This window comes from Echinops telfairi, unplaced genomic scaffold, assembly GCF_000313985.2.
Source record: "Echinops telfairi isolate 266 unplaced genomic scaffold, ASM31398v2 ScPeMD7_7468;HRSCAF=8506_0, whole genome shotgun sequence".
Lineage (NCBI taxonomy): Eukaryota > Metazoa > Chordata > Mammalia > Afrosoricida > Tenrecidae > Echinops > Echinops telfairi.
In genome coordinates, this window is record NW_022111369.1 from 40,669,731 (window position 1) to 40,689,741 (window position 20,011).

Here is a 20,011-nt window from a genome sequence, read left to right on the forward strand (position 1 = left end):
GGGGGGGGGGACTCTACATGTGGTGTCATGCCAGCAGCCATGATAACTGAAAGTCTTGTTCCCCAAGAAGAGGAAGACACACAACCAGAAGTGCTCACTGAAGCTGCTGTGTCAGAACAGTGTCTCTGTGATTAACATGAGCAATCATAAGATTTTATCATAAGGAAATATCAACCTGGAAATAACTCACCATTTAAATAGCTTAGTCCCTGTCTCTAAGCAAGTATGTTTAAAGCTAAAAGGAGCTGTAGAGATCTACCTCTCTTATTTTCGCAGCTGACAAGATGGAAGGATTCTATGATATCTCTGGATAGTAAAATTCTGAGTGTGGGTATCCAAGATGTTCAGATTTTCTGGAGTTAACATTGCTCAAGCAATTCACCCGTCCTGACTTGTCCCTCCTTAACTAGAGTAATCTGCACTCTCTGGAAAGTGATTCAAGTTTTACCTGAATCTCTCCTACAGAAATTCATTTCTTACTGTGTTCTCCGTGGCAGTAAAGCATATTTATTAAGCACTAAAGCTGCACTCTTTGAGAGACTATTATTTAGGGTCTCTCACGTTTACCTTGGTCAAACTATCGTTGCTTCAAGTAAAGTTTGGGGTATAGGTCTATATTCTTGATCATTTATATTTTCATCTTCTGTCTGTTATTTGTTTGAAATTATAATCTTGTCACATGACTGAATTTTTTACATTCTCCAACTTCAATCACATAAATGTAATTTCCCCAAACATGATTTTTTGTTTTCCAATGGGTTTCTAGTTAAACAAAAGGCTGGGTTTCATGATTTTGTAGTACACAGTATTAACAAATCTTTACAATTTTAATAGAATAATTCTTCACCAAGGGCTAAATCTCAACTACATTGTAATAAATTATTCTTCCCATTCTCTTGTTTCCTAAATCTTCTCCTCCTAAAGGAAGTGGTAACTCAAGAACGCTAAAGAGAGTGAGAAGGGAGGAAGCCCCCAGAGTCTGGCTGCGCTACAAAATGAAAACTCGAGATTTGCGGGCACCTCGATCTAAAATAAGGTGGGATTTTTGTTGTTGTTTTGTTTTGTTTTTCATTTCTTGAAGGCCTGAACTGAAAACCTGTCAAGAAAACCATCTGCAGGAGCATTGCTTCTGGCCACCTAAGTTAGTCACTGCTGCGGAGACCATCACACCAACCTTCAAGAGAGCATGGGGGCGATGGTGTCTGGTCTAGCAATGGCATCACGCGGAGGGGTAAAAGTCTGAACAGTCACTGCAAATGAAGAGCCAGGTTTCTTTTGTCTCCCTGCAGGCAATCCTGTGAGTAATTTGCTTCTTATTGCCATGGTTGTTTTCATTACTAGATGTTTCTATCTACTGTGTTTTTCTAGCAGGAAGAGAGTCCTCAGCAGGATGCCCGCCAGGCAGAGCAGAATGCCATTAAGAGGAGAGCTATGGCTGCTGAGAGTGGGCTGTCACCATCTCGGGGAATTTGTCTCTGCAAGTGCTGATCGTAATGGACTCCTTCACTAAATGACTTTGGATAAGTGAGACTTTGGCAAAGGCACTGGAAGTCCCATACTCTGTTATAAAACGGAATGCCTGTGTAATGAATGCTAAGGAGAAGTGGCGATGTGAAGGTAAAGGGAGGAGAGAGTCAAGTCTAACTGATGGAGACAACAACCCTGGGGCAGGGCCGTACAGGAATCTGAACTTGTTCCTGAGTTTGATCAACAGGCAACAGGCCCAACCTTAGACTGAACACAATGCAAGCGAAGGAAAATCTTATTACAAAGGTTTTAGTCACAAGTCTAGAGGGGATAAGCAAGCAATTAGCAAATACATGATTTTTCAATAGTTGGGTTAAAAGAATGAAGATAAACAAAACACCGGTAAGGGACTGATAAGTAGTATGAGTACTGTTTTGGCAAGCTTTGTCTATTTTGGCAGCTTGATCTGATGAGTTGAAATGGTGTAACACCTGATGAAATGAGGGGAAATTTCATGAAGCTATCTGGAGGAAGCATTTCTGACAGAGGAAATCGTAAATACAAGTCCTTGAGACAGAAGTGCAATGGCTGTCAAGAACAAGAGCAAAATGTCTCTGAGAGCAAAGAGAAGTAAGTGGAGGGAGAAAGAGAAGAATACGTTAGATAGTTAATAGCCAGTACAGTGATTTAATTTTTTTCTAAGTAAGAAGGGTAGTCATCACAGGGTTCTGAGCAGAAGACTGACTTCATCTACTTAAGTTTTGTAAGAAATGACTCTGTAGTTAGATAGAGAACAGAGCGTAGAGGAGTAACTCAAGTACAGAAAAGAGATAATGCTGAATTGGATTAGTACTGTGTTAGTGTATGTATATGAAAATCATCAAACTTGAAATAAAACCAAGAGGATTTGTTGATGAATTGGATATAAAGACTAAGAAATGAAAAGATATTTATATTCAAGTAATGGAAAGGATAATGGCGTTACCATTTCCTGAGATGTAGATGAGGGGAAGAAAAGGTTTGGAAAAGAAAAATAAGAAATTTATTTCAGATATTTTAAGTTTGAAATGCTAAATAAAGAAGGTAATAGGCAGTTGGATATGGAATTCAGAGGAGAAAGGAGTTAGTACTGAGGATGTTGGTAGTTGTCATCCAATCATTTCCAACTCTTAGTGACCGTAAGCACAATAGAATGAAACACTGTCTGGTCTTACACTCTCATCACTTTAATTGTTATATTTGAGCCTATTGTCCCAGTCACTGTGCTAACTCATTTCCTTGACAGTCTTCCTCTTTTTTTTCTGACCGTCTACTTTACCAAGTATGATGTTCTTTTACAAGAACTAGTCTCTCCCGATAACATGTCCAAAGTACATGAGGCAAAGTCTTGCCATTCTTGACTCAAAGGGGCATTCTGACTGTCCAAGACAGATTTTGTTTGCTAATCTAGTAGTCCACTGTATGCATCAATTTTCTTTGGTCTTCCTTATTCACTGTCTAGCTTTGAGACTATTGAAAATATGATGGCATGAGTTATGCATACCTTAGTCTTCAAATTGACTTTTTTTTAATAGTTGGATGATTTTATGTCAACTGGACACTCCTGGCTAGCAGTGGAGTGGAATTTGTCAATCAAGTGGTAGCTTGAGGACAACACCTTTGGGGTGTGGCCTTTTGTCTAAGAGTGAGGGATTCTGGGAACTGGTTGTCTCTACCCCTTTACCTTCCTGCTTGCTGGGACTCTGATGCTAGCATGAGAGCTGTCAGCGCCCTGCCATGTTTCCACTGATTTTGGATCCACATGACTCTAGTCACTGACCTGCGATCTTCCTGCTTCCTGATTCACCATTCTGCATCTTCAACATGTGGCCACATGCGTCTAAAGGCAGTCTTATGGACTAGCAAAAGACTTAGGGACTTGAGTTGGACTAAGCTGTGATGCCTTCTTGATATATAATTCTTGTACATAGATGAGTGTCACTGAATTTAGTTCTCTACATAACCCGGCCTAACATATTGTTCTTTACCATTTCAAAGAGGTCTTGGTAGCATACTCACCCAATGCAATATGTCATTTGATTTCTTGACTGCTGCATATATGAATAATGATTTATATTCAAGCAAGATGGAATCCTTGACAACTTCAAATTTATCTGTTTACTGTGATATTAATTATTGGTCCAGGAGAGGATTTGGGTTTTCTTGACATTGAGTCACAATCAATAATCAAGGCTAGAGACCTTGATCTTCATCAACAAATTATTCCAGTCCTCCTCATTTTCAGCCAAGGTCTATCTTATCAGAAATGATATCCCTAGATCCATGTATTTTTCTGAATCCACCTGAGTTTCTGGCAGCTTCCTGTAGATGTGCTTCTGTGACCATTGTTGAATTGTCTTCAACAAAATTTTACGTACATGTGATATTAATGATATTGCTTGATAAAATTCTATTTCTTTCAGGTCACCTTTTTTTAGAATGGGCACACATCTGGATCTCTTCCAGTTAGTTGACCAGGTAGCTATTTCCCAAATTTCTTGGTATAAGTGGGTGAGTGTTTCTGGTGTTTCATCGGGTTGCTGTAATATTTTCATTGATATTCTATCAATTCCTAGAGCCGTGTTTTAGGTTAATGCCTTCAGTGCAGCTTGGACTTCTTCCTTCAGTACCATTGGTTTTTGATTATATGCTACCTCTTGAAATGGTGTAATGTTGCCTGGTTCTTTTTGGTACCATGACACTGTATATTCCTCACATCTTCAGTTGATGCTTTCTGTATCATTCAATATGTTGTCCATAGAATATTTCAATGCAAGACTTGAACTTTCTTCAGTTCTTTCATCTTGACATATACTGAGCATGTTCTTCATTTCTGGCTTTCTATATCTGTGGCTTTGCAATTTTATTTTAATACTTTGTCTTTTGGAGCTTCTCTGTAAAGTCTACTTTTCAACCCTTTTGTGCCATTTCTTCCCTTTGCTGTAACTTCTAATATACACATAAAGGCAAGTTTCAGGGTCTCTTCTGACATCACCTAGCTCTTTTCCCTTTTTTTTTTTTTTGTATTTTTAATGACTTTTTGCTTTCTTCGTATATGATGTCCTGATGTTATCCCACAACTCATTAGATCTTCTGCAATTAGTGCTTAATACATTAAATCTGTTCTTTAGATGTTCTTGAAATTCAGGTGGGATATACACAAGATCATATTCTGGCTCTTGTGGACTTGTTTCAACTTTCTTCAACTTCCGCTTGAACTTACATATAGGTAATTGTTGGTCTGTTCCACACAGTCTGCCCCTGTTCTTATTTTGGCTGCTAATATTTAACATTTTTCCCATATCTTCCTATAACTGTGGTGAATTGGGTCCTTTTGTATTCCATATGGAAAGGTCCATGTGTATTCAGTTACCATTTATGTCTTTGCAACAGTATTTGCATTGAAGCCATTCTTGAAGAATTATATCACATGACCTATACCTTCATTTCCATCACCAAGATCATATTTTCCAACTATTTTTCCTTCCTCTGTTTCCAACTTTCAAATTCTCATCACCAATAATTGTCAATGAATCTTGATTGCATATTTTATCTACTCCAGAAGGAAGAACAGACAGAATCCTTTGCTTTCTGCACCATTAAACTTAGTGGTTGGTGTATAAATTTGAATAATGATTATGTTAACTTCCTTATACATCTTCAGTGATATCTACACTATTATTGACAGCACTGAACTTTAAGATAAATCTTCAAATGTCCTTTTGAAAACGAATGTGGCACTATTCCTCTTTAAACCATAGTTAATCATATGATATTCTGATTCATAATGGCCCATACCAATAAATTTCACCTCAGTAATGTCTAGAATCCACCATTTACCTGTCAGTTTGAATAGACCATAATGTCATGGATGGAGTAAAGCCTTTGTGATGGCTTGGATGTTGTTGTGATGCTGGAAGCTATGTCACTGGTATTACAAGTACAAGATAGGCCATCCAAAGTGAACAACTTTCAGTAGAGTTTCCAAACTGAAAATAGACTATGAAGAATGAATTGGCTATCCACGTCAGAGGAGTTATCAACTGAAAATATTATGATAGCAGCAGAACATTTTCAAACACTTGAACCTTATGACCAGTTGTAGAACACTGCCAGAGATAAGCCCCTCGGTTCAAAAGGAACTGTAAATATGACTCAAATATTTACAAATAGAATAGACCATAATGTCATGGATGGAGTAAAGCCTTTGAGAATAAAGCCTCAGGATCTTCATTTGTTTATGGGGCATGACTCAAACTGAGAAGAAACAACTGTAATCATCTATTAATTGGAAGTGTGAATGAATGAAATAGGGATCTAGGAAATTTGGAGGTCATCAAAAATGAAGTGGCACACTTAGAGTTGGATATCCTAGGCAATAGTGAGCTGAAATGGACATATATTGTTCATTTTAAATAGGAAAATCATATGGTTTGCTATGCTCATAATGAGATATTCAAGAGGAATGGAGACCCATTCATTGTCAAAAAGGAAATTTCAAGATCTATCTTGAAGTGCAATGCTGTCTGTGTTAGTATAATATGTAACCACATACAAAATAAAACTAGTCAATAGAGCGATTCAAAATTATGTACATATAACTAAAGCTAGTGATTAAGGTTTTGAAGAATGTTAGCAATTTTTCCAGTCTAAAATTGATCAAACATACAATCAAGATGCATTTATAATTCTTGGTAATTGGAATGCAAAAGTTGGAAACAAAAGGAAGGAACAGTAACTAGAAAATATGGTCTTCATAATAGAAACAAAGCTGGAGATCACATGATAGATTTTGTAAGACCAACAACTTGGTCCTAATAGATACCTTTATTCAACAACATGAAAGGATTATACACATGGAATTTTCCAGATGAAATTTACAGAAATCATATTGACTACATGTGTCAGATGAGACGATAAAGCAAAAATGTGGCCAGGTCAGATTGGGGAACAGAATATCAATGGCTCATATATAAGTTCAGGTTGAAAATGAAGTAAAATAAAACAAGTCCATGAAAACAAAAATTCAACCTCCAAAATTAACAAACATCTCGAGACTATATTCAACATACTGAACATTATGATTTTTTCTTTTTTAAATCATTTGATTGGGGGCTCATACAACTCCTATCACAATCCATATATATGTCCACTGTGTCAAGCACATTTCATACTGAACATTAATGACAGAAGACTTAATGAGATGTGGGATGATATCAAGAACATTATACAGGAAGAAAGCCAAGAGTTATTGAAAATATGAGTAAAAAAGATCAAAATGGATGTCAGAAGAGACTCTGAAAGTTACTCTTAATCACAGAGTATAAAATGGAAGAAATGATGAACTCAAAGAGCTAAACATAAAATTTCAAAGGGCATCTGAAGAAGACAGAATAAAATATTATAATGAAATGTGCAAATACCTAGAGTTATAAAATTAAAATAGAAGAATATGCTCGGTATGTCTTAAACTGAAAGAACTCAAGAGTTGTTCTCTGTAGCACATACTTCTAGGGAGTGGGTCAGTTTAGATCTGTTTGGGGCCGCCCTATTACCCACACTTAGGATTGCAACCCCTGCTTTATTTAAGTTTCCATTTGCCTGGCATATTTTCCACCAGCCTTTTTTTCTTTTTCAATTTTTGTCTGAGAGCTTAACATGTGTCTCTTGTAGGTAACAGATGATGGGTTATGTTTTCTGAGCCACTTTGCTAACATTTTTCTTTTATTGTCATTGGTTTTCTTTTTTGTTGTCATCGCTGTGTTCTCATTCATCGCCTGTCTTTCTATGGCTTGATTTTTGGTGCATATTATTATCTCTACAGATCTATCTAGATATGATAGGCTGGATGAATAGTCTGGAGGAGAAAACAACAGGACAAATGGTTCCGGGGGGGATACGGGAGATGGGGAGGCAGGGGTAAGGAGGTGGTGCTAACCAACCCAGAGACAGGGGAGCAACAAGTGATCCAAAACCAGTGACAAAGTGGGTGTGAGAGGCCTGGTAGGGCTTCAGCAAGGGCAATGCAACCGAGAGAGATTACTGAAACCCAAATGAAGGCTGAGCATGATAGTGGGACAAGAGGAAAGTAAAAGGAAATAGAGGAAAGAACTAGGTGACAAAGGGTATTTATGGAGGTCTAAATACTGGCAAGTACATATGTAAATACATTTATGTAGGAGGGAGAGGAAACATATCTACATGCATATATTTATAGGTTTAGTATTAAGGCAGCAGATAGATATTGGGCCTCCACTCAAGGGCTTACTCAATGCAAGAACACGTTGTTCTATTAAATTGGCATTCCATGATGCACACCTTCCCAACACGATTGCTGAAGAAAAATGTGTGCATAAGCAAATGTGGTAAAGAAAGCTGATGGTGCCCGGCTATCAAAAGATATAGCATCTGGGGTCTTAAAGGCTTCAAGATAAATAAGCAGCCATCCAGCTCAGAAGCAACAAAGCCCACGTGGAAGAAGCACACCAGCCAGTGTGACCACGAGGTGTCGAAGGGATCCGGTATCAAGCATCAAAGAACAAAAAAATCATATCATTGTAAATGAGGGTGAGTGCAGAGTGGAGACTCTAAGCCCATCGGTTGGCAACTGGACACCCCCTTACTAAAGGGTTGTGGGGAGGAGATGAGCCAGTCAGGGTGCAGGGAAGCAACGATAAAACATATAACTTTCCTCTAGTTCTTAAATACTTCCTCCCCTCCATTATTAGATCCCCATTCTACATTTCGTGGAGCACCTCGATTTGCCTGTGGTGTTTTCCTCTCAAATTGGAGTGCTGAGGAGCGCTTGTGGCTTTACCCTCCTTGGTGTAGAGCTCTGTAGCTGGCAGGGGAATTACTGTAGACAGAGAAATCACCTTGGAGATTGGGTATATGTTCCCTCAGTAGTGTGGAGCCTCCCCAGTGGTGATCAGGCATTTCCCCCAGTCACTAGTTGGGCCTCTGAGTTTAGGCTGGAGATGGCCCCACTGTTTGCAGGGAAGGACCCCCTGCTGCTTGGTGTATGCAAGAGGACTGGCGTGATTTCCCCAGCTGCTTGCAAAGCCAATAAATACGGGTGGGAGCTTCCCTAATTTGGCCTTCAGAGTTGCCCTAGGCAGAGGGCAGTTTCCCTAGGCAGAAGGGTGTGGCCTGGAGGTCGCTAGTGGCTTGTGACAGGAAATAGCGTGAAATGAGAGGAAAAAGTGAGAAAGAAGAAGACAAAGACTGGAGCAACAATGCCAAGCAAACTAACACCCACTCACACACACACAACTAAAATTCACAGAGTAAACAAAAGTGAAAACAGTTAAAAGAAAGAAAGAAAAGGAAACAACAAAAAAGGAGAAATGAATCTACTAAGCCGGTGGTAGGAAAGAGAGAAGAGCTAGTAGAAGAGGAGAAAAGAAGAAAGAGTGAAAGAAGAAAACAAAGAAAGAAAAAGAGAAAGTGAAGGAGAGAGAATTTAAAAAATAGATAAAGAGATAGCTGACCCCGTGCTGTGCTGTGTGTAGCACTGACTCATGCTGTGTGCAGTACTGTCTTAGGGGCAGGCTGTCCACTGGGTTGGCTGAGTTGCCTTAGGTATTGGGTAGGGGTCTGGGAACCAGCAGTGGCCTGTGAAAGGAAAGAGAGGGAGAAGAGAGAATCATACAAGCAGAGTGAGAAGCAAAGAGACGAAAGAAAGAGACAGGAAAAAAGAGAAAGAGATAGAAGGGGAAAAAATTTCAACCATGTTCACTAAGATTGGCTGTGATGGTAAAGAGTGAAGAGAGAGAGAAGGAAGAAATAAAGAATAAAGAGATAGCTGATCCCTGATTGCTTCAATGTGGGGCCAGAGGGGTTTCGACCCTGCCCCACAATGGCCAGTTAGTGTGCCCTTTTAATGCAGGGACTCAGTGGTGCTGGGCAGAATTGCCCTAGTTGACAAGATAGCCTTAGAGGTCCAACAGAGGTTACCTCAGCAGCACAGTATGGTGTAGATGGCTGTCAAAGCTGCCTTGTGTGGTGTACAGCACTCCCACGGGGGGGCAGGCTGAAGTTCACCTTGCTATTTGGGTTGATTTTCCCTAAGCGGAGTGTAGTGACCTGGAAGCCAAAAATGGCGTAGGATAGGAAGGAGTGGGAGAGAAGAGGAGAAAGAGGGTAAAAGAAAAAACAAAGAAAAGTAAGAGGGAAAATGAAGAAAGAGAGAAAAAAAGTCAACACAAACCTGAGCTCATTGAGACTGACTGTGATGGGAAAGATAGAAAGGTGAGTGAATGACGAGAGAAGAAATAGAGTGGTAAGTAAGGAGATAACTGTGATTGGGTCACCTGTGCATGAGGCTGGAGGAGTTCCAACTCTTCTTCAAGGTAGTTGGGTGGTGTACACATTTGATGTATGGTTCCATAGATGCATGTGGCCAGGCATCAGTTCCCACCATGTTTACTGAGCTCTGAAGTTCACTGGTATACCTTCCTTGTGCTGTATGTAGCACTGCACAGGGTCAGGGAACGGGGTGTTCCCAGAGCCCCATCTAAGGCCCCAGGATAGGCAGGACCTCCCAAGCTGTGTGTAGAATCACTGAGAGGGAAGCTGGGCTTGTTGTCCTATCTAGACTGCTGGTGCCCTACTAGGTCAGAGGATTTTATTTTTTATTTATTTTTATTTTTTATCCCCCTGGCCTGCTAGAATAGAATCAAATTAAATTGTCTCCTTCAGTCTCTGGCTTACAGCTCCATGCTCTGTTAAAGCTAAGACTTACTACATGAGTCTTTGTGATGCAAAAAACCTCCCTGCCCTGTAGCTCAGTTCTGGAATTCCTTAGCTTGGCTTCTTCTTATGCTGATTTATGTTAAGGGGCCTCTGTCTATGTGCTCCTTGGAGCTGAGCAACAAGACTGGCATTTGAGTTTTTAACCAATAATATATACTTCACTCTTTTATATTATGCTTGTGATGTGCTCTGATTTGGGGCTGTCATGCTGACCCCCAGATGGGGAGATCCAGCTTATCAGGGGGGGTTGTTTCCTTGTCAGCCAATTGGAACTAATTTTGCTCCCTGGACTCCAACTATCCACCTATATCTCCCACACCGCAATCTGCCTCAGGTAAAAATCTGCTTTTTTTTTAACTCCAAGTTATGGCTAACCGCTACCCCCACTCCCCAGGCTGTGAGCTCAAGGCAGCCAACAGCGTGGAGAGCTCTGGTGTGGGGTTCTCCTCATGTCTGGGATCTGTCCCCTTTAGGGCGTGAGCCTGGGGAAATCGCTGCTCCCAGTAAGGGCGCGAGGAGCTTTCCAGCTGGCGTCCATGGGCTTGACCAACCTAGAGTGCTTTATAGCATTCTTGGTTTGCTTTGTGAGTGGAAATCACACGCAAAAATGGGGTTCAGGAGTGACCCTAGTACCCTAGTTCTAATTTCAGGACTCCACTTCCCCATTTCCTTCACCTTACCTCCCAATTTTCTGGTCTGGCAGCAGGAGTTCCTGACGGATGAGTCCTATTGAGTCGCCATTTTCCCCTTAGTCCCAAAGTATGGTATTTTCAATTACCTCAAATACTTGTGTAATTTGGACATTGACTTCGGAAAATTTAAGGAAACTTTAAGTGCCTGAATTATGGTGCTGGCAAAGAATATTGAAAGAACCATGGTCTACCAAAAGGACAAAGAATTCTGTCTTTAAATAAGTATGGCCAGAATGCTCCTTAGAAGCAAGGGTGTTGATCATATATTTAATGTGCTTTGAACATGTTGTCAGGATAAATCAGGCTCTGGGAAAGGACATCAGGCTCTGGGAAAGGACATCATGCTTGGCAAAGGAGAGAAACAATGAAAAAGCATCAGGCTCTCAACAAGAGGAATGGCCCAATGGCTGCAATTATGCGGTGAGGCATAAGAACATTTGAGAGGTTGGCACAGTGTGTTGTTCTTTTGCATAAAGGGTTGTTCTGAGTTGGAACAGATGCCATGGCACCTAATAACAACAATACCAAGTATACTTATCATTAATTCATTTCCCTTCATCCATGATCTTTAATCCATTTCATTTTTAGCTACTTAGAATTTCCTTAGAGTCTTACTTTGTACATTCCACTCTCTGGTTACTAGGCAGCTGTTATTCTCATTTTGAGGCATTCTCGTCATCAAACTTCCCAAACTTTCCTCCATGCACATCATTATGGTGTTCTTTACTTTGAGGGGGCAGCAGTTTCTTAGTATTTTGAATGCCTCCTTACCTGAAAGGCTCATCTTATTGCACCATATCTGAAGATGTTCCATTGCTTTTCATAAGATTTTCAATGATCAATCCCTCAGAAACGGACAACTTATTCCTTCTTAATAGTTAGTTCTTCATCTGAAGGCTCTGCTGAAATCTGCTCACCTTGGGTCCCCTTGGTCACTGATATGTAAAATACCAGTGACATAGTTCCCAGTATCATTAACAACTCACAAGCCACCAGAGTATTACGAACTGACAGATGAATTCTTGGGATGGTTTATTGCTCTAAAGTATATCTCACTACAATCACATATGACTTCTGAGAGGAGTTGCAAAATATGAGAAAGGTTGCATTTAACCAAAGTCAGAGAAGTTATGACAAATAAAGTGTTCGTGTTAACATTGCTCAGTTAAATTCATTCTTCTCCAGTCTTACTGTCACCATGCATATAAAACCACTGCTTGTTAAAAAGTCTCATTTGCTATAATTGTTATCTAAATAATGACCTCCACTAATGTAACCCACACTATTAGAACCACATTAATTTTTCTAAATGCATTAATCTTGCTAAAAATTTAAAGCCATGCTTTCATGAAGATATCTCAGGAACCCATAGTATGTCTTTTTTGCTTCCTTTTTCCTCTGTGTGCACATATTCCAACCATTCCTAACTTCCCAAACCTCATACATTTCTATTCCCAGGACTCACACATTCATACACTGGACCAATTTTTCCATTGTTTATATTTAATTTTCCTGTCTCAGGTATGTACACCCACACACATGCACACACACTTCAAAAAATGTATAGACACTGGGAAAAATCATTTACCTGCTTCTGCATGTCATCTGTATCCTACAATTTCTTCAAAGCTGTTGAAATAATTTTCAACCAAATAAATAAACAATTACTATTTATTATTCACTGTCCTAAATAATGGGAACAAAAAGATCATGATTTTCCTTGACCTGTAAAAAAATTCAGACATTATTTTCAACTTTGTCTGAATTTCTAATAGTATTAATTCTTATTAATGTGTATGGATTTATGTGTTTTAACTATGTGTGTTTTACCTACTCTATAGCTAATTGATTTATTTAAATCTTGTTATACTTTGTGTTTATCCAGGTAGACTAGAGAAACAGATTCATAGAGACTCATATGTGAATAAGAAAGAGGTTTATATACAAGAGAAACTGTACATTAAGAAGCATCCCAACCCAGTCCAGTCGAAGCCCATAAGTCCAATATTTGCCCATATGTCCGATACCAATCTATAAAGTCCTCTTCAAACTCATAAAACACATGCAATGATGCCAAATGCAGGACTATCACAGGCCAGTTGGTACAAAGTCTTTGGATCTAGTGGTGCGCTGGCAAGGTCTCTACATGGCTTCTCTGGCTCCAGAAGTCTGCATCAGGGTAGGTCCATGTGACTTCTCCTCAGAGATGTCTCACAGGAAGTCAGCCTTGTCAGTAGAGTGTCTCCAGGGAGTGGACCCAGGAAGACTATGTCTCCTGGCTCCAAGGAGGAAATCTAGCAATTCCCAGTATCCTCAGGGGAAGGGCCACACTCACACAAAGGCCCCATTGGCTATATCCCGATTGACAGGCTGGACTCCAGTCCTTCACTGTTAATCCTATCAAGTCATAATTGATACCAGATTATGTAACTACTGCATCCTTGTTACTATGCAATTTTCTCAATGACAGGGAAGGATTTGTATTCCTTTTATAATCCTGACATAGTACTGAGTGTAGAGTATTCATGTAATTAATGATTGGTTATTCTACAGAAAATTATTAGGGATAAGAAATTGGTATGTCTTTGAATTGGTAAAGTATACAATATCGCTAGTATGTATTTCCTTTTGAACTCATTTACTATGTCAACATTGGTGTTTTCTGTTTAGTTAACCAAAACTCAACTAAAAATGTTTAACAAATAAACTGAGTTTTGTTTCTGTTTTTCTTTATCTTGATAAAATACTAAGTCCATATGTTGCACATTAATTGGATGAATAACTCAAGAAGGTAGGCTCTATGATTACCATCCTTTTTATTGGACTTCTCGCTTCATGGGAGCTACCTCATTGAAAAGCAGGTTGCAATATTAGAAAGTATTAGAAAATAGTAGAAAGTATAAAATACACGTATTTCCCCTTTTTAATTGTGCTTTGGGTGCAATTTCACAAAGCAAATGATCATTCAACAATGTACACTAATTTTGTTTCGTGACATTCACTGTAATACCCTAAATATAACAGCATTCTTCCCACTTCTTCCCTGGGTTCTCCAATCCATTTTCCCTTCTTTACTGTCCCTTTCTGCCTTCAAGCTTTATTTACGAGCAAATGCTGCCATGTGAGTTTGGTATGCATTGATTTTCTGAGAAGTAGGTTGTTCACTGGTATCATTGTCAATGTTATAGGTCTGCTTATCCTTTGGCTGGAAGATGATGCTTGTTTGTTGTTAGGTGCCAGCTGAGTTGGTTCCAACTTAAAGTGACCCTATGTACAACAGAGGGAAGAAGTACCCTGCCCACCATCTTAACAATTGTTCTTATGTTTGTGCCCATGCTGCAGCTACAGTGGCAATCTATCTTGCCAAGGGCCCTTCTCTAATTCACTGCCTCTCTATTTTACCAAACATGATACCTGAGGGGTAGTTCATTACAAATCTGATGCTAGTCTCAGGGAGTCCACCAGTCTCTATCAGACCAGTAAGTTGTAATTTTTATAATTATTAATTTTTCCAAATGTTTCATTTACTCCATTCTTTTATTGAGATCCTTATCAGAATGTCAGTCATTTTAAGCAGCCACCATCTATTGATAGGAGTATATCTATCTACCTTCGGGAAAATCCAATCAAAACTATTTTTCAAATTTATGCACCCAGTGTAAAAGATAAAATGAAGAAGGAATTGAAGAATTCTACCAACAACTGCAGTCCAAAATTGACCAAACTTGAAATGAAGATGCATTTATAATTATGGGTTATTGTAATAATTACAATCAAAAGTCATAAACAAAGAGGAAGGAATAGTAGTTGGAAAATGAACGTGGTGATAGAAATGAAGCTGGAGATTGCATGAAATACTTTTGCAGGACCAACGACTTGTTCATAGCAAGTACCTTTTTTCAATAACATAAAAGATGATTATACACATGTACTTCTCCAGATAGAATAAACAGAAATCAAATTGATTACATCTGGGGCAAGACAGGATGGAGAAGCTCAATATCAGCAGTTAAAACCAGGGCAGAGGCTGACTGTGGAACTGACCATTGATTGCTCATACGTAAGTTAAGGATATAGCTAAAGAAAATTAAAACAAATCCATGAGGGCCAAACTGTATATGATCTTGAGTCTATCCCAACTGAATTTTGAGAACATCTCTCAAGAACAGATTTGAGGCATTGAACACTAAACACAGAAGATCTGATGAGGTATGGGAAAATATCAAGAACATCATTCACGAGGAAGGCAAAAGATCATTAAAAAGACATGAAAGAAAGAAAGAAAGGATCTGAGTATCAGAAGAGACTCTAAAACTTGCTCTTAATTGTAAAATAGGTAAAATAAATGGAAGAAAGAATGAAATCAAGGAGTTGAATAGAAATTTTCAAAGGGCAACTCGGAAAGAAAAAGCAAAACATTATAAAAAAATGTTATAATAACAAAGACCTGGAATATATAACAAATATAACAAAGACCCGGAATTAGAAAACTAGAATGGAAGAACACAATCAGTATATCTGAAACAGAAAGAACTCAAGAAAAAATTCAAAACTATTTGAAATCTTGAAAGAGTCCATGAGAACAATATTGAATTATATAGGATGCATCAGGAGAAGATGGAAAGAATACAGAGTTACTGTACCAAAAAGAATTAGTCAACAGTCCACCATTTCAGAAGGCAACTTATGAGCAAGAACCAATGGTACTGACGGGAGAAGTTCAAGTGGCACAGAAGGTATAGGAAAAATGTTTCAGCAATCTGATGAAGCACTGGAAGCCCTCACTCATCTTTGCCAGGAAATCTGGAAGACAGATGCTTGGCCAACTTACTGGAAGAGATCCATATTTGTGCCATTTCAAATGTGCTAACAGAATGCACGAACAATAGAACACTATCACTGATTTCACATGCAAATAAAATTTTGCTTAAAATCATCCAACAAGAGTTGCAGCAGTACATTAACAGGGAACTACCAGAGATTCAGGCCATGTTCAGAAAAGGACATGGAACAAGGAATATAATTGCTGATCTTGGCTCAAAACAGAGAATACCACAAAGATGTTTACTTATGTTTTATTGACTCTGCAAAGGCATTTAGCCGTGTGGATTATAAACACATGGGATTATCTTGAAAGGAATGGGAATTCCAGAACACCTTATTGTGCTCATTCAGAACTTTTACATGGATCGAGGCAGTTGAGAGAACAGCAAAAGAAAATGCTGCATGATTTGAAATCAGGAAATGTGTACAAATTTGTATCCTCACACCATACTTATTAAATCTCTATGCTGAGCATATACTCAGAGATAACTGAAGAAACAAATCAGCATCAGGATTGGAAGATGCTGATGACACAACCTTGATTATTGAAATTGAAGAGCACATGAGGCACTTGCTGATAAAGAATAAAGATTGCAGGCTTTAGTATGGATTGCAACTCAATGTAAAGAAGACCTAAATCCTCTTAACTGGACCAATGGAGAAAAGATTCAAGTTGTCAAGGATTTGTCTTCTGTGGATCCACAATTAATTCTCATGGTAGTATCAGTCAAGAAACCCTACATTAGATAAAGCTGCTGCACAGGACCTCTTCAAGTTATCAAAAAGTAAGGATGGTATTTTGAGGACTAAAGTGTGCCTGACCCAATCAATGGTATTTTCCATACATGTGAAAGTTGGACATTTAATAAGGAAGACCAGAGAAGAATCCATACATTTGAATTGTGGTGCTGGGGAAGAATATTGAAAGTACCATGAACTGCTAAAAGACAAATTGATCTGTCTCAGAAGAAGTACATCCTTAGGGTTTCTTTAAGCAAGGATTGGGAGACAGTCTTTCATCCTTTGGATATGTCAAGAGAGACCGGCCCCTGGAGAAGGACATCATGTCAGGTAGACAAGAAGTGCAAAGAAAGAGAGGAAGACTCTCACAGAACTAGTTGGACATCATGGTTGCCACGGTGGACTCAGGTAGAGGCACAATTGTGAGAATGGTGCAGGACCCAGCCTTGTTTAGTTCTGCTGTGCATAAGGTCATTATTGATTGGAACTGACTCAATGGCATCTCACAACATCCTTGATAGGAACGGGGGGTCAAGGAAAAAGAGGAAGGCCCTCAGTGAGATGGATTGACACAATGCCCATGACAATCAGGTCAATGCCTACAACAATAAGAGCAATTGTAAGTATGGCTCAGGACCATATAGTGTTTCATTCTGTTGTGTATAGGGTCACTATGAGTGCAACTTGTTGGAACCTAACAACAACAAAATCACAATAAAAAGTTAAAAAAGAAAGTAAATAAATTCTCATGATCATTAGCTATTAAGCAGATACAAATCAAAACAACAATGAGACATCTCAACCAAGAAATTATAGCAAAGTTAAAACTCACACATCAAACCAAATCAAATCAAACAAAACAAAACTGAAAATAACAAATGATGGTGAGGGTGAGATGTCTTTAGAATTCTCATGTACCTCTGGTTCAACTGTAATGTGGTAAGTACACTCTTTCCAAGAATAAGCATTCAATCTCTACACAGACCTTCAACTCTAAAATATTGCACTATGATATTTCTCATGACTTATTTTCTTCTCATTTTTAGTATCAGGATTTCAAGGATTTCAGTTCTTTATTGTGCCCAGTAACATAATTGTAAAATATACTTCTGATCAGTTGCTTATACAATTCAGGCACTCAAATGTTGTTAGCTATGTTTCAAGTGTGTAAATGAATCCATAGCTACCCCCCCAACAACTTTCAGTCCTCAGCTTTAGATCCAAAAATTTTAAGTTCACCTCATATATACATTTGACTTTGAATGTCCCAGAACACAAACAATCCATATTCAATCTCATGACTGAAATGGTTGTAAGGGTTCTATATTCTTAACAATTGGACTTCTGATTAATTATTTATTCCTAGTTGTTTCATATATGTGGATTTTAGCTCTAATTGTGGATACAGGCCAATACTAGACTGCCTCTTCTTCCACATCACTGATACAGATTAATGAGGATTTTGTGATGGCTAAGATTTTTCTATTCCACTGACTCATAGAAGCTATTTTTATAGCCAGTTTACTTGAAGAATCTAACAGCTACAGTGTAATACCACTTTATGAGCATACATGCTGCTCCCTAATGAAACAGTAGTAGCAGAGAAGGTGTTTCAGAGGTCATTTAGTCTCATAACCAGCCAAAAAAAGCTCTCAAAGCAACAAAGACAGATGGTTCCTTGGCTCAAGGATGTCCAGCCAGACTGCAGGTAAAATCCAGAATTTTCCAGTGTCATCAACAAAGGATTTAATAAAAATCATAACTTGGCTATTATGCAGAATAAAATATTCATTAGCATATCCTCAGATATCTCAATGGTGTCATTTTATTTTATCTCTTTTCAAAAGACATAGTTTAAATCATATCAATACCCTTATTAAGGCAATTGTAAACCTCTTCTTTTAATTTTCATTTCAGCTCTAAAAAGTGACATGTATCCCTAATATTAAAGAAGGCCCACTATTAACTTTTAGTACACCACAGAAATAGTTATAAAGGAATTCATAAAAGTAAATTTAAGTGAGTATACAACTTGCTGGTTATTCAAAAGGCCCTTATACATTAGTCCACATTCCCAAGGAGGGGTCATTAAGCTGTGACCTGACTGATAAGTTGGACTTCACTCCTACCTTTACACAGGAATGTCTAGTCAACATAATCCCTAACTTGACACTTGTACACAACCCTTTCATTATACGTATTCACCAAAGATAACAATAAAATCATAGTTGTGCCTAACATGCTGTAACAAACACATGTATAACTGAAAACACCCTACACCCATTTTCATCTTATTTTTCATAAGTGAACAAAATAAAATAGTACGTGCCTATATACGAATATGAATTATTTATAACAATCACAGTCCTTGTTTCTGCAGCTGATCATATGACTGTAGCTGATATTTAGAATTACCTTCTCCACCATGCATTCAGTATTTCCTTGACACTGTGAATATCTCAGTTGGACCCGGTGGTTTGATTGCTCAGGTAACACAGACCTTCATCCCTGAAGAGTCTGGGCTTTAGTAGTGACATCAGAATTGAGGTGCTTTACTTTACCATTCATTATAATCATAGGGCATGCTATTATTAAGAGATAAACTGTGGAATCTCCTAGATTCCAGACATATTCTTCTTTACCAACATATGCAACACTAATCCAAGTCCCTCTTGGTAAGAAGGATCAATCACACCACTCAATACAGTAATACCCTTTTTGTGCCTGTTGATCCAGAGGCATAAGGAGTCCAAAATGGCCATGAGGCATTCTTAACTTCTAGTTCAGTTGAATCAATGCTGTGTCTCCAGGCAGGATTACTTCCCCTTTGGGAACTAAGATTTCCAGACCAAGAGAACAGAGGATGGCAGTGACACATCTTCCTAAACCATCCTGTGGACTTAAAAATTAGGGATTCTCTGTGAGTTAAGTCTAGCTATAGGCATAGAAAGTCCTTCCTCCTGGGAACCTGAAACACTATCTTATAAGGCATCTGCCTCAAGTAATGCTCTAGATAAATCCCCAGGTACCATGTCAGAATGATTCATCTCAGCAAGTGTGCTTGGTGGGTGGCATGCTGCTTTTACTGACAATGGATTCATCTCTTCAATTGGGAGGGTTGGTGCTGATGCTGGAGTGGCTCAATAAAATCTAGGGGTCAATGTCTCTGTCTTCTGGATTATTGGCCAGTTGCCTCCATCCCAAGTTTCAGAGTCTTATTTCTTTCCAATCAGTGTTCTCACTTGAACATCAGACAGCTTTATATAGCTTGAAAATTAAACTGGCATTGTAATTCAGCTACTTGTCTGAGAAAACTCTGGGTTGGGTTTTCGGCAATATCTGTTCTGTTACTATAAAATATGATTTTCTCTCATGGCACAAGTAGAAGATTTGAGGTCATTTATATAGCCAGAACCAAGCTTCTTCAACTTGGAGACTATCTGTTTTATTGACCAGTTTGTCTATTACAAGACATACCAACCAGTGTCCCTATA